The sequence below is a fragment of the Aotus nancymaae genome, unplaced genomic scaffold, assembly GCF_030222135.1.
Source record: "Aotus nancymaae isolate 86718 unplaced genomic scaffold, 86718_ANA_hifiasm-v0.15.2.pri h1tg000076l, whole genome shotgun sequence".
In the NCBI taxonomy this organism is placed as follows: domain Eukaryota; kingdom Metazoa; phylum Chordata; class Mammalia; order Primates; family Aotidae; genus Aotus; species Aotus nancymaae.
The window spans coordinates 8710698-8725507 of NW_026988491.1; the positions used below are offsets into that span (position 1 = coordinate 8710698).

The 14810-nt window shown below is 50.0% G+C and overlaps 1 protein-coding gene across 3 annotated transcripts in view; it reads right to left on the bottom strand.

Moving 5' to 3' along the window:
* LARGE1 (LARGE xylosyl- and glucuronyltransferase 1) overlaps nucleotides 1-14292 on the bottom strand; it is a 626458-nt gene extending 612166 nt beyond the window's left edge. For 2 of the 3 annotated variants that reach the window (XM_021669373.2, XM_021669372.2), the window contains exon 1: nucleotides 11725-12197. The gene's annotated coding sequence lies outside the window, so the exon portion shown is untranslated. Of the gene's footprint in view, nucleotides 1-11724; nucleotides 12198-14205 lie in introns of those variants that run through there. The other variant, XM_064367950.1, reaches the window with a different exon arrangement.
* Nucleotides 14293-14810: the final 518 nt, after the last annotated feature.

The window sequence follows — 14810 nt, forward strand, 5'->3', positions numbered from 1 at the left end:
TCACTGCCTGCTACATTTTTTCTATTGCTGCTCAGGACTGTTCATTTAATCTTCTATTGTTGCTTAAGTTATGACACATTTTTTCCAAGCTCTTCAACTATGTCCATTGAGGGCAAGGACAGGAGGCTCTGAATTTAATTTAACAAATGTTTAGTGAAGGAGTCGTAAGTACTAAGAGCTTAGCAAGGTGCTTTCATAGATACAAGGATGGGTGTAGCCTAGTCACTGCCTCTAATACTTAAGTGAAGGAATAAGAATTAAAGTATCTAGATATTGACAATGCCAAGCTGAAGATGGCCAAGCACAGCCTTTGATTTGGTTTGGTGTTTGGTGATGCCTCCTCCTACCCTATCTTCCCATCTCCTATTCGCTAAGACCCAAATCTAATATTCTCATCTTGACCTCTTCAAGCAAAATGCTACCCAATACACCGTCCCCTCGCCCCTCGGACTTTCATTCATCCCCTTAGGAGATTCTTCCTCCCTCACCAAGATGAGGCTCCCGCCTGAATGGATGATCAGTGACTCTGCACCTCTGTGTTCCACTGTCAAGCCAGGACCTGCAAACAGTAGGAGCTTGATCAATGTTGGCTGGACAAGTGAAGGAAATGCCACAAAGAGACAGAGTGCCAAAGTCAGAAAATATTTCAGCCCGAGACAAGAGGATGAGGGGTCGGATCCAGCAAAGGGAGCAGCGTAACAAGGCCGCTCAAGTGGGAAAACAAGGGGCATTTTTAGGCGACAGCTAGTAGGCTGGGAACAGAGAAAACCTGGAGAGGGGTCCCAGGAAATACATCGAGGCCAGAGAGGAAGGGAAGTCAGAAGCAAGGTCAGTCCTGAGACAACCAACTGAGGATTCTGAACAGCTGAGCGTTGAGTCCTGGCTCCTTCTTCATGGCTGTGTGCCTTGCACAAGCGTCAGCTTCCACATCTGTCAAGAGAAAGAGTGAGTGTATCCCCCTCCCAGGGTTGCTGTTAGGATGAAGTAACAAAAATGATCCAATGAGAGAGTGCCTGGCACAAAGGAAACACACGAAGAAGGTGCCCTGGGTGCAGACTGGGTGGAAGTAGAGCATGCTGCAGAGAAGGGAGGGCTGAGTTCTGGTTCCGTGTCTCCTCTGACTAATTATCTTGACCTCCCTTATGTCTGGCCTTAGTTTCCACAGGTATAAAATGAAGGTGTTGAGCAGCTCTGCCTACAGAGAGAAGGCATCAGAGCACGCTCGTGTAACTGAGAAAACCAGCAGGGAGGCAGTCATACAGGGAAAGGGGTAAAGATACGAACATGGCACAGGAGATTTCTTCCTGCTGAGACCCAAGTACTGAGTCCCTCCCTCCATTCTTCCAAGTCCACTTCATCCTCCTGACACGCGACCCCCTGTCTACTTCTACGACATTTCATAATCATGCCATCCTTGCTGGACAACAACCATCCTAAGGTTTTCGTATTGAAAATGTCTGTCCGGGCATTTTCTTTCTTTTGTTTTTTTTTTAAAAGGAGTCTTGCACTGTCGCCCGGGCTGGAGTGCAATGGTGTGATCGATCTCAGCTCACTGAAACCTCCGCCTCCTGGGTTCACGAAATTCTCCTGCCTCAGCCACCCAAGTAGCTGAGATTACAGGTGCACACCACCACACCCGGCTAATTTTTTGTATTTTTAGTAGAGACGGGGTTTCACTATGCTGGCCAGACTGGTCTCCAGCTCCTGACCTCGTGATCCGCCTGCCTCAGCCTCCCAAAGTTCTGGGATTACAGGCGTGAGCCACCACGCCCAGCCTTTCCAGGCACTGTCAAGGCAACCTGACGTGGAAATGTGAACAAGCTTTACAGCATGTCCATTCTTCTCACTCCAGGTAAGTTAAAATCCCTACAAACTCAGAGAAAAGAAAGCACGCAACACATTTCAGTATTACACTCCTTGCCCTTTTACAAATCCATCAATGTTGGAACCACAAGAACGATCCTTCACAGAATTCAATCTGATCTGAAATAGCCTTCACGTTTTTAAAACAAAAGCTGCTAGGAGAGACTTCGAGGCGTTCAAGTCTATCTCACCACCATTTAAGTGTACTGCTACTCACCCACCTCTCCCTCCACCCCAATAATGAAAACATGACCATTCATTCACAAAACAAATCATTCAGTGTGGACACAACTACTTTCTAACTGCAGACCTACTAAGCACCAGCACCACTCTTGAAAACAGGAAAAGCCCCACCAGCCTGTCGCCGTACCTCTACACCTCCCTTGGATCCTGAAACCACCACGAAATGCCATTCCCAGTAAGAGCTGACATCAGTCAAGAAGGCTATTAAACAAACAGCATTGGCACATGGAGGATCTACACAACTGTTGTAAAAACAAAAGGGGAAGGGATGGCTTCGAGTTAGCCACAGCAAGGTTAACCTTACTCAATAATCACAAATACGCATTTAATGTATCCAAGGCAGCCGCAGCAATCCCTAACCACAGAATAACACTCAAGAGCCCAAGATTCCCTGCTGATTTTTTTTTTTTTTGAGACGCAGTCTCGCACTGCACCCCGGTAGAGCCTTGGCAGGATCTCAGCTCACTTCATTCTCCGCCTTCTGGGTGTCAGGTCTCCATATGCAAGCCTGAAGCCTGAACGTCTGAAGTCCTGCTTGCCTCAGCTGAAGTCTCCCACCCACTGCCTGCGCGCGCCATTGTCCCTAATCGCCCCCCCGCCCCTGGGAGGTGGAGCTCCCCCTAGACAAGCCCCTCACCCAACCCTGCCATCTTAACTGTTCTTATGATAATGTAAATACCTCTCACCCAACCCTGCCATTGCAACTGAACTTGTGGTCATGTATACTTGCCCCTAACCCCCACCACTGTAACTGAACTTACTCTGCAACACCCCCGCCCCCCAAAACTACCCAAACCTATAAAACCAACTCCTATCCCACTGCCCTTTGCTAATGCCCTTTTCGGCCTTAGCCCACCTGCACCCAGGTGAATAAACAGCCATGTTGCTCACACAAAGCCCGTTTGGAAGGTCTCTTCATTCAAAGCGCGCATTTTTTAACACTGGGTTCAAGCAATTCTCCTGCCTTTGCCTCCCGAGTAGCTGGGACTACAGGCGTGCGCCATCATGCCCAGCTAATTTTTTTGTTTTTTTCAGTAGAGACAGGGTTTCACCATGTTCACCAGGATGGTCTCGATCTCCTGACCTCATGATTTGCCTGCCTCGGCCTCCCAAAGTGCTAGGATTACAGGCATGAGCCACCACGCCCGGCTGCCCTGCTGAACTTAAAATTTAAAAAAAAAAATTTAAAAAGGAAGAAAGAAATCCCCACATGCCCGTGTTCTGCTGTAAATCCTCCTAAATTCTATGGCTACCATGGAGAGCTGGAAAGATTCCCAAGTCCGCTCTTCCCAATTGGCCTTGGTAATTCAGAAAAGGACTATGGTAAGAGCAAAGCTCTCTCAGTAGTCAGGGTTCCATCTCCATCTGCGTCTGCTGCCTGTCCAAGGCCCAGACCCATAATGTGACAAGAGAGGCTCAAATTATGGGTGAGACCGCACTTTCACTTTCAATTCCAGCCCCAGCCTGTTTGCCCAAAATTACTTCCGGAGCCTTAAACGCCTTACATTTTATTCCACTCCTAGAACAAATACTTTCTTGGGAAGCTTCACAAGAGATAAAGGAACAACAACAACAAAAAGCCCTAGATGTTTCCATTACAGTGAAGGAAGAGCCAGCAGGCAAGCATGATTTTGATTTTTTTTTTTTTTTTTTGGAGACAGAGTTTCTCTCTTGTCACCCAGGCTGGAGTGCAACGGTGAGATCTTGGTTCACTGCAACCTTTACCTCCCCGGTTCAAGAGATTATCCAGCCTCAGCCTTCTGAGTAGCTGGGATTGATTACAAGTGCGTACCACCATGCCTGGCGATTTTTTTGTAATTTTAGTAGAAACGGGGTTTCACCATGTTGGCCAGGCTGATCTCGAACTCCTGACCTCAGGTGACCCGCACACCTCAGCCTCCCAAAGCGCTGGGATTCCAGGCGCAAGCCACTGCGCCCGACCTGGTTTTGATATTTTTTAATGTCTCATACACACCGCCTCTCCTGTATATGCAGGCAGAACAAAATGAATTCTGTATCTCTGCAATTATAAAAACTCAGAATCCTGGAAACTCTTACCTCATTTACTTTTTAAACCGCTTCTGTTCCTGATATATTCTTAGAGGTAGAATGTGCGGGTGGTTAAGGAACTTAGGAAGATGGGTAGGTGAGTATTGTTATCTCCAGGAAGAACAGTAGTTAAATAAGCAATCTGCCAAAAGTAAGTAAGCGATGTAACTCCACGTGTTAGGTTAGTGGTTATGACAGTTTACATAACACTGTACTGCTTTCTGCAATAAGGCTGAATATTAGCCTCCTCGTGGGTTGCTAAAACATTCTAGTTTATGTTTGAAAAGTCCTTGGTTTTACATAACAGGTGAGGCTCCAAAAAGTGTCTATCATGATTGTGTTCATCAAATAATTTCAAATACAATAAAGGAGTTAGCTATTAAAAGAAGACTCACTGTGAATCCCTTTAGTAAGGTAAAAAATCTTTTTATACTACAATTACTTATTTGGTTTTAAGATCTCATTTTATATGCCCACCTCTTCTAAAATAGAGCACTCCTCCACTTAGCTTCAACTCCCAGATAAGAATTAACAAACCTTCTATTTACACTGCACTTACTTCGGCTCTCCTCTTTCCAATAAGCAATGCCTTCTACCCCCAGGAGATCAGTTGTAGTGAGGAGCCCTCTTTCTAGCAACTCACAAATTTAGAGGCATTAAACTAAGTCACTTTGCATTTTTCCTGACTTGTGTATCTACCCAATTGCTCTTCTACTCTATTTTTCCTCGAAACACCCTTCATTTTCACCCAACAGCTCCCTACAAGGTAATGTCCCATTCAGGCCAAATGAATGGGTTTCCCTTTCCAAGTTACAGTCAGGGCTGTGCAAAATCCTGAGAGGTCAACTCAGCTTTTATTTACTTAATTATGAAATAATTACAATATTCAGCATTGTTGCTGTTGCTTTCAATCACAAAGCACTTAATTATCAAACAGCGGTCAAGGAACAGCGTAACATTTCAGAACTAACAGGTTTCCACAGTAGGTAAGCTGTTAGCAGGCGAGTCTGGCTGCTGCTGTATGAAAATGGCTATGACCAATCAGACTTTGTGATTCTTGGCCAGGCACAGTGGCTCTCGCCTCTAATCCCAACACTTTGGGAGGTCAAGGCGGGCAGATCACCTGAGGTCGAGAGTTCAAGACCAACCTGACCAGCATGGAGAAACCCCATCTCTACTAAAAATACAAAAATTAGCTGGGCGTGGTGGCACTTGGCAGTAATCCCAGCTACTCAGGAGGCTGAGGCAGGAGAATCACTTGAACCCGGGACGCAAAGGTCGTGGTGAGCCAAAATCGCACCATTGCACTCTAGCCTGGGCAACAGGAGTGAGACTCTGTCTCAAAAAAAAAAAGCCTTTGTGATTTTTATCTTTGGTCTTGTGTATTTGCAGTGCTTTACAAAATGTTAAGGGAGAGTACACCTTTCAACTGGTCAGGGCTCTTTCCATTTCAGAGGGAGAAAACTAGAAAACCTAAAGAGTGGTCAGTTTTGAGGCCCAGGGAGAGAAAGGGCTTGCCTCAGTCAGTTAGCTTTGCCACTGTGACAAAGTCAGTGGCAAAGCTAACTGACTGAGGCAAGCCCTTTTCCTCCCTGCACCTCTAAATTCCTACTTACAAGATAAACACCACACTAGTGTATAAAGACAGCACCTGAAACCCAGAGATGTAAAAAAATATTCTAAGGTCACACAGCAAGTTAGCACAGGATGATGCAAGACTAAACCCCAGATTCCTCGGGCTTACTTAAAGCACCCTGTCTCTCACTCAACATAGGGATGGATGATAGAGACAAGACAAATATACAAACGCAAACACACAGACACACACAGCATGCAAGTGAACACTGTAATATTCACACAGAGCGGGAGAAAGAGGTTTCTAACTTTTATCCTTATTGTCTTGCTGGCTGCTGTTTCTAAAATATATACTAAAGATACCTGCCCCGGAGACTGTTGTTACAACTATGACTTTCCACTCTCTCTAGCTAATATCCTCCAGGCAGTTACATTGCTGCTTGTATTTCCTCACCATACTTTTTTTTTTTTTGGAGGGAGTTTCGCTCTTGTTGCCCAGGCTGGAGTGCAATGGCATGATCTTGGCTCACCGCAACCTCCGCCTCCCAGGTTCAAGCCGTTCTCCTGCCTCAGCCTCCCAGGTAGCTGGGATTACAGGCATACACCACCATGCCTGGCTAATTTTTTGTATTTTTAGTAGAGACGGAGTTTCTCTGTGCTGGTCAGGCTGGTCTCAAACTCCAGACCTGAGGTGATCCGCCCACCTCGGCCTCCCAAAGTGCTGGGATTACAGGTGTAAGCCACCGCACCCAGCCCTTCCTCACCATACTTAAAGCACCCAGCTTCCTCCTCCACATAGAGATGGATGATAGAGACAAAACAAATAAACAAATGCAAACACACACACACACAGTATGCAAGTCAACACTGTAATATCACACAGAGGCAGAGAGAGAAGTTTCTAACTTTCATCTACATTGTCCTTCTGGCTGTTGTTTCTAAAAAACATACTAAAGACACCTGCCCTGGAGGCTGCTATTACAACTGTGATTTTCCACTCTCTCTGGCCAATACCCTCCAGGCGGTTACAGTGTTGCTTGCTCTTCCTCACCATACTTAAAGCACCCTGTCTCCCACTCAACATAAGGATGGATGATAGAGACAAGGCAAATATACAAACACAAACACACAGACACACACAGCATGCAAGTGAACACTGTAATATTCACACAGAGGCAGAGAGAGAGGTTTCCAAGGTTTATCTTCATTGTCCTGGCTGCTGTTTCTAAAAGATATACTAAAGATACCTGCCCTGGAGATTGCCATTACAACTGCTATTTTCCACTCTCTCTAGCTCATATCCTCCAGGCGGTCACATTGTTGCTTGTTCTTCCTCACCGTAAGTTTCTTCATTCCACAAAACACACATAGGCACACTTGTGCACCTATACTCCCATTCTCAATGTTCTAAAAGTCTTTCTTTTCTAACAGCAAAGACAGTTTGGACTGGAACTGAAATGATTATAATACAAGAATCTTGTTCAGGTATTAAACCCAACCATAAATCCACCCAGAAGCAAATCTGACAAAATGGAATCTGTTCTCATCTAAGTGTGTTTTTTTCCATACTATATCATTTGTCAACTAACATGGTCATTTTTCCCACTGCTGCATAATCACATAATGAAAGTGCCAGGTGTAATTCATGTACGCAAGAGGGCAGACTTAGGGTTGATAAGGGACCCTTTCTTTATTTGCATTTCTAATAGGTTTTTAAGTAACAGGCAAAATGCCACATGTAGAATGATAATGGACAAAAAAGAAAATTTTGTTTTTAATAACAATGTGGGATAACCAATTCGCATTCTCAGATTTTAACTCACAACCACTCTTGCCACTATTTCAACACACAGAGCAAGAAGCTGGGGCACAGTCCTCAGCATGGAATCCTATTACTTCCCTTCTAACACCGTGTTTCCCTCTTGGGGCACATCCCACCTTCCAGCCACACTAACTTGTGACTATTCTCCATACACACCACAATACATACTTCAGGGTTTCCATGCTGTTCATTCTGCCCGAGATCCTCTTCCTCCCTTCGATCCTGGGAAGTTCAAACTCATCCCTTGAACAAGTCTGCAGTTAGCTAGTAATAATAGTTGAATGTCTGCATCCCCATAAAAGACTAGAAGCTAAATGTAGAACCTCTGTAACCCCAACACAGAGCACCACACCTGCCACGGCGTAGATGGTCTATTACTACTTGTTAAATGAAAAGATGAAAAGTCTTATAACATATATTTAATGAAGCCTTATATTCACTGGTTGCTGTCTGCTTTCTCCACACGCCAATATGACAGAGAAATGCTGAACACCTCTCAATAGCAAGTACTCCAAGTACAGCGGCCTCACCAACACTACCAGATTTTGCGAGGTGGCTGTATCCCCAAGGTGTGTCAATGGCAGGGTGTCTGAAGCTCTCAGACTCTTGGGTCTTATGCCCCCCCCAATTCAGTATGCTCCTCCTTTCTGAGAATCTCTGGCCAAAAATACACCTTCAACTTGTTCATGACCATAAGGAAGACCAGCCTCCTACCTCTACTTCTGCCATCTGACTTCCATCAAATTCATAAGGCTTCATTCATGCCTTAGGACGACAGCATATATCTTGCACAGGATAGGTTTTCCATCGTTGGTGGTCAATGGCAAATGCAATGGTATTTTCCTGTTCCAATCTCTTACCCCTTGGCTATACTGTGCCCAAAAGAATCAATATATAAAGCCTTTATGTTAGAAATAAAGCTTTATGTTGACCATTTTTCCTAGACCACAACATAGCTCCCCTTCAACTACCTAAATATGCACATTACAAATGGATAAAGGGTCACAAATGCAGTCTACCAGACCCCAGAGTTCAGGGAAAAGTAATAACTCAGGTGGGTTCACAGGTTTCAAATACATCTATATGCCGAACTGGGCCTTTTAGAATCCCATATGATCAATATCTTGGAATGACATTTGCCTGTTTTTCTGATAGTATTCTAAACTGAGCAGGCTCTCCTTGGCGTCTACCTTCATCATTCCTGTCTCTCCCCACCTCTGTTGATAAGACTTAGGTACTTGGGTAAATCTAGGCAATGGGGCAGTGTTCTTCAGGGAAGTAGAATTACCTTTCAATTCTGCTGGAAGGCCCGCAGACACTAACGATTTCATACTATTAAAAGTGCAGAGAGCACCGGGGATGGAAGTGCAACTACATTGTCAAAGGTTATGTGACCATCTCTAAGTATAAGGAATGTATTTTTAAGGGGAATTTTAAGTTTGATGGAGTCCACTGCAGAGACATTTTGAAGCCGTGTGATTTTATGATGATTTTAGGGAATATGCAGTCAAAAACCAAAAAGATGTGTTGATTACAAACTGTTAAGGAATTTAAAGTTAGGATGGTATAATACTCAAAGGGTAGAGCTTTTGTATAGCCCTTAAATACTTAAGAGATTGTAATTGAGTCTTTTCAGAATGTCACATAACATTTTGCAGTTAACTGGTTCTGAGTTGTCCAAATGACACTTTAGATGTGAGCAGGTCCATCCCTTAGGCACTCAGAATCCACTCAATAGTGCAAAGTTCATCCCATGAACCCTCAAGATAAACCACAGTCTCATGAACCCTCAACATAAACCACAGGCTCATGAACCTTCAAGATAAATCACAGTAACATGGGACCTGGTGTTTTCTTCTTCGATGGAGAAAAGAAAACTAGTCCCCCCTAGTGTCCTGCTACTGTAGGTGGCTGAAGGATGCCAACACTACAGGACGCACCCTCCCTGCACTTGGCATCGACTTTAAAGCGCAGATCAGGAACCCAGAAACAAAGGAAACCTTCACAACCTTCCCAAGAAATGGAAGCACTTCCGAGACCTATGATAAGATTAAAAAAAAAAAACAAAAACCTTTCATTTCATTTCTAAGGCCCTTCCAGGTATGGTTTAAAAACCAAAGGAGGCCAGGCGCAGTGGCTCACGCCTGTAATCCCAGCACTTTCGGAGGCCGAGGCGGGCGGATCACGAGGTCAAGAGATCGAGATCATTCTGGCCAACATGGGGAAACCCTGTCTCTACTAAAAATACAAAAATTAGCCGGGCGTGGTGGCACGTGCTTGTAGTCCCAGCTACTCGGCAAGCTGAGACGGAAGGATCACTTGAATCTAGGAGGCGAAGACTGTAGTGAGCCCAGACTGCACCACTGCGCTCAGTGCAAATAAATAAATAAATAAAACCAAATGAGTCTGCATTAGCTCACATCAAAAAGTTAACCCACACCCCAGCACACTTCATTAAGTGAAGCAGGAGGGCCCACACTTACCAGCAGCTACTGCTCACTCCAGAGTGACCCGATCCTCCCTTTAAAAATCTCTGTCCTGCCAGGGGGATTGGATTCCTTTCCTTGCCACTCTTGAAAACCCACTAACCTCTAAATTTTGATGACTTTTCCCTCTCTGTTCGAGTGAGTTTTCTTCCTGGTATGGAATTAACTGGGGCAGGCTCGATAAATGTGTTCTCCACAAGCAATTTTCACTAAAGTACTCTTGAAAAATAAAGGTACACTAACAAATGTGTGAAATCTTAAAGCCGGCGATCTTTTTTTCCCCAGTAAGGACCCAGAGCGCCGTGGGTGAGTAATTCATTCACGTTACCCATTTGTGAGGGATGGCAAAAGACACCACCTCTTGTTCCTTTCTTAATTTAGAAGCTTTCCTTAAGTCTATCGAAGATGACTCCTGAAGTGGGAAGGCGGGAGAGGTGAGAAGAAAAATTAACCTGAGGTGACTGCCTCCACGGAGTGAATAAGCACTTCAGGTCTCCACACCTGTGTCAGAGAGGAAAGGTATTTGCATGTCAGGGAGGTGGACGCCCCCACCTGCCACCCCCTCCATGTCTCCCCTTGAAGAGAGCAGGAGCCTGATCTCCCCCCACTCCCTCCTCTCTCTCTTTTTCTCTCTCTGGGCACTTACATAAGACCCTGTAAAACTTCCAGTGACATTCACGGAAAATGTAAGCTGCTATTTTGCTCCCTCAGGAGATCATTTTAATGGACCGAGTGACAAAATTCACGGATTCTGAATTCAGCAGAAACCTGCTCAACCGAGGTACATCAGCACAGGGACAGAACAAAAAAAAAGATCCAACCCCATTAAACAGGGTCACCAAAGGGATGGATTCAGTGTGCAAGAGACAATCTGTTCCCTCCGAAGTGACCCATTTAAAATCAGATTGTTTCGGGGGAAGCTCATAGGTTTAATAAATTTCAAACAGGCAAGGACAGGCTTGTACAACTGAGGTTCCTTAAGAGAAAGATTTAAAAGAGGATAAAGCAATGAACAAAATAACTTGTGGATACAAAAAGTTTGGAGTCCTCACTCCAAAACTTCAAAAGCAATGATATTTACAAGAATATCTGGATAGCTCCATATTGATCACTCCTCACAAGCAGTTTCGCTTAATAGGAAGGGCATGCTGGCTGGGCCCCCCGCCTGCAAACAGTAATGCCAACCAACCACTCCGTCCTAAAGAGGGACTCGCAAGCTGTGGCTGCTCGCCCCCAAATTGCCCCGGACTGCCTGAAACAAGGAACAAGAAAAGTTATTCACAGCATCACACCAGGAAAGGTGGTTGCGTACCACCCAAAAGGGCCCTCTCCAAAGCAGGCTCGGCACACTACAGGTGCTCACCGCTAACAAGCAGGGCCGGGGGTGCGGGGGCCGGTCACCTGCCCTCCTGCTGTTAACCAGAAACTCCTCGTGGCCTCGCTCCCTGCCAGCAGACTGTGTGCCGAGAAGCGGAGCAGGCCCTGAGACTGGTCCTGGGGTCGTCGCAGAATGGGGGCTTCCACCTCTCGCCTCTTCAGGGCTCCCGGCCCGGACAGCAGAGGGTGTGCCCGCCCTCCCCGCCGGCGTCCCGAATACAGGGGTTACCAGCCACAGGTTCGGAGAACTTGTCTGGCGCAGCACACCACGGCGCCCCCGGGGCGACTCTCGCGCTCCAGGGCTCTTACCTTAGCCGTGACTGCCGCCAGGCAGAGGAAGACGCGGATGAACCGGGTGGAGCTGCCGCCTACGAGGCTCAGAGCGTACGGGTCAGGGTCCCGGCAGGCGCTGTCCTCCTCCGAGCAGCGGTGCCAAGCGCAGAGTTCGGGACTGCCCCCGGCTCCAAATGCCGCGGCGAGGGTCCGGGTTGTCCACGCTGAACACTGTCCCTTCTTTCTTTTCCTTCGGTGCTGCTGCTTGGAGCTGCTCCCGGCCCGAGGGACTCTTCCGAGTCGGAGGCGCCCCGCATGAACAAGGGCCTGGGTCCGCCTCGGGTTGGATCCAGGGAGCGGCCGCCGGGGCCGACTCCACCTCCCGCGCTCCCAGCCGATTCGCCCCTTCAGGGCAGGGCCTGCCCGCGAACCGCCCGGCGAGGCAACCGCGGCCGCGCCCCCAGCTTCGTGCGCCCGGGCTCCGGCGCGGCGGCGGGGCAGGAGCAGACCGGCCGGGCCGGGCGCCGAGCGCAGCGGCGCGGTGTGGCGGGGGGGGCTGCAGCCGGCCGCGGCGCGCTCTCCCCCCAGGCCTGCGTCGCCCGCCCGCGGCTCCGCGGGAAGGAGGCGCCGGAGAGGGCCTCGCCCCGGCCTGGGGCGCGGGGCCGGGGGCGCGGGGCCAGGGGAGGCGCCCCGGGAAGGTCACAAGAGCGGAGGCGCGGCGAACGGATCGCGGCCCAGTGGGTGCGGGGAGCCGAGGCGGGCGGCCCCCGCCGCCGGGAGCGCTAGCTGGCCTCGGCCGCCACCGCCTCCGAGATGCGCCGGCTTCCCGGAGCGCGCGGCGCTCGGAGCTGGGCGGCCGCTGCAGCCGCCGCGGGCAGCCGGGCGCCGCTGGCCGGAGCCGGCGCGCGATCCCCGCCTCCCGCGCCCGGCCAGGAGGGGGCCGCCGCGCGGGGGCCGGCAGGGGCGGGCGCTGGGGTCCGGGCTCCGGGCTGGCCCCGCCGCCTCCGCGTGCCCAGAGCGCCGGACTCGCTCAGCAGCTGCAGTGACTGTGTGTCTGTGTCATGTCTGTGCAGCTGGGGGGGACCGCGAGCAGGGGCTGGGTTCCGAGCGGGGGCGGGGCCGGCGCCCGCTTCGGGGCCCGCCCCCGACCCCGTGACCGAGAGGCCGGCCAATGGCAAGCGCCGTAGCCGCACGGCCCAACAGTCCACCCCCGCATAGGCTCCGCCCCCCGGCGAGACTCCGCCCCCTGTGCCTCTTCAGCTCGCGGGCAGGCAGGCGGAAGCAACACCCGGAGCCGGGATCCCGGGCCGGGTCGGGATGAAAGAGTGCAAGCTGGAAGCTCCCCGCCCTTCTCCCCCAACAGCCCGGCTGCTCCCGGCCGCCTTGGGCTTGGCTTGCCTCGCGAAAAGAGGGGGAAGGGAAGCGGGACGGGACCGCAGCTGCTGCGGTAGAGACGCTCGCTGGCTTGCAGAGCCGGGCAGCCTGCTCCCCAAATTGCACGAAACAGCCGTGGTGGGAAGTAGGAAGTTTCCCAGCCTCGAGTCGCCGCTTTTCTAGGAGCTGGGCAGGGTATGGGGCAGCCGGAGTCCGTGAGGAGCCCCGGTGAAGGGCTCTGACGGCATCTTTTTGGGCTCGGTATCCGAGACTCCTGTCCAAAGCTTCCTATTCCTCTGGGGAAACTACATTTCTGTTTCCCCCACCCCAAACGCACACCCGGTGCGCGCACACCAAGCCCCTCCCCTGCTGATTTTATTCTCGCTCTTTCCCTCTTGGCATAAGAACTCGGCGTGCAATGTCCCTTGAATGGACTTCCAGCCTCCCAGTCCTCGGGACGAAGGTGGGGGTGCCAAGAGTCCTCCCAAGCCACAGGGAGAGTGGGTGAAAAGGGTCAGGACTCGGGGGCGGGGGCGTGAGACTGGATGGAGGGAGGATGCCTCCCTGGAGAGAAGACCCTGAGGAGAGGAAAGCTGAGAGGCAGGGAGAGAAAGAGGACGCCAAGGGCTGCACAACTCCGACTCGGAGAGGAGCTCCGAGCGCGCGATCCAGCTCCCGGGTTTTTCCCCAGCTCGCTCCCAGGGCTTCTGGGGTCCCCTTCCCCCCCGGGTCTCCACCTCTCCCTGCCGGGCGGGTGGCCGGTTCTCTGCCTCCCCTCTGCGCGCCTCTGCGCGCATTCCGGCGAGGCAGCGGGAAGCCCACCCTAGTTGGAAGGGGCACGGGAAGAATGAGTGGGGAGGGGGCACGCGGGAAAAGGCCGCCCGCAGAGCTCGAACTCCCGAGCTGACCCCACTCCTCGAGGTCGGGCTGGTGGGGGTGGGGTGGGGGTGAGGGAAGGGCTTCCAAGGCTCGGCCCCTGCTCGGTTCCGGACCAGGCTCCCGCCTGGGTAACCACACTCTCGGCCCTTGGCTGGACCCAGCTGGGACCCTTCCCCCATCCCACTTCCCTCCAGCCTCGTGAAACAACGACCCCCACCAGCAGCAGCAGCGCCGGCTCTGTCCCGGCTCCGGGGCGCTCTTTACCTAATCTCAGCGGCTGACCGAGCCCAGCAGAATTCAAAAGGGAGGCAGCCGTGGCACAGCAGCGTCCCCGGCGAAGAAGTAAAAGACGTTTGCTTTGGAGCTTCGGGATAAGTTAACTGCGAAGCTGGGGTCCTGCTGTCTTATCTCTGCGGGGTTGAGTCTCACCGTGCACGTTGCAAGCAAAGCAGATCCTATTTGTTTTTGATGCCATTACCGTGTCGGAGAAGAACATTATATGATAAAATATTATCTAATATCCTAGAGACCATTAAAGTGTCAAAGTTTAATGCCAAGCCTTTTAGCTCGAAGTCTGCTCAGTTCTTCCTCTGACGTGCAGTTCTCTTCTAGAACGCGCTGAAAACAAGGGGATCATTTTTATTTTTTGCGGGCCGAATGTCCTTCCTTCCTACTCTCTTCCTCCTCTCTCACCCCCACCCACGGCCCGGAACCGGGTAAAGTTAAAGCAAGAATTTGTACTTTCTTTTTACGTTTTGCTTCACTTAATTAGTGGTGTAAAATGCATTATTGCAGCATATTAGCATATTAATAAATGTAACGTGACTGAGGAAAGAAAGAGACCTGAAATTTACAAGCAAAGGAGAAAT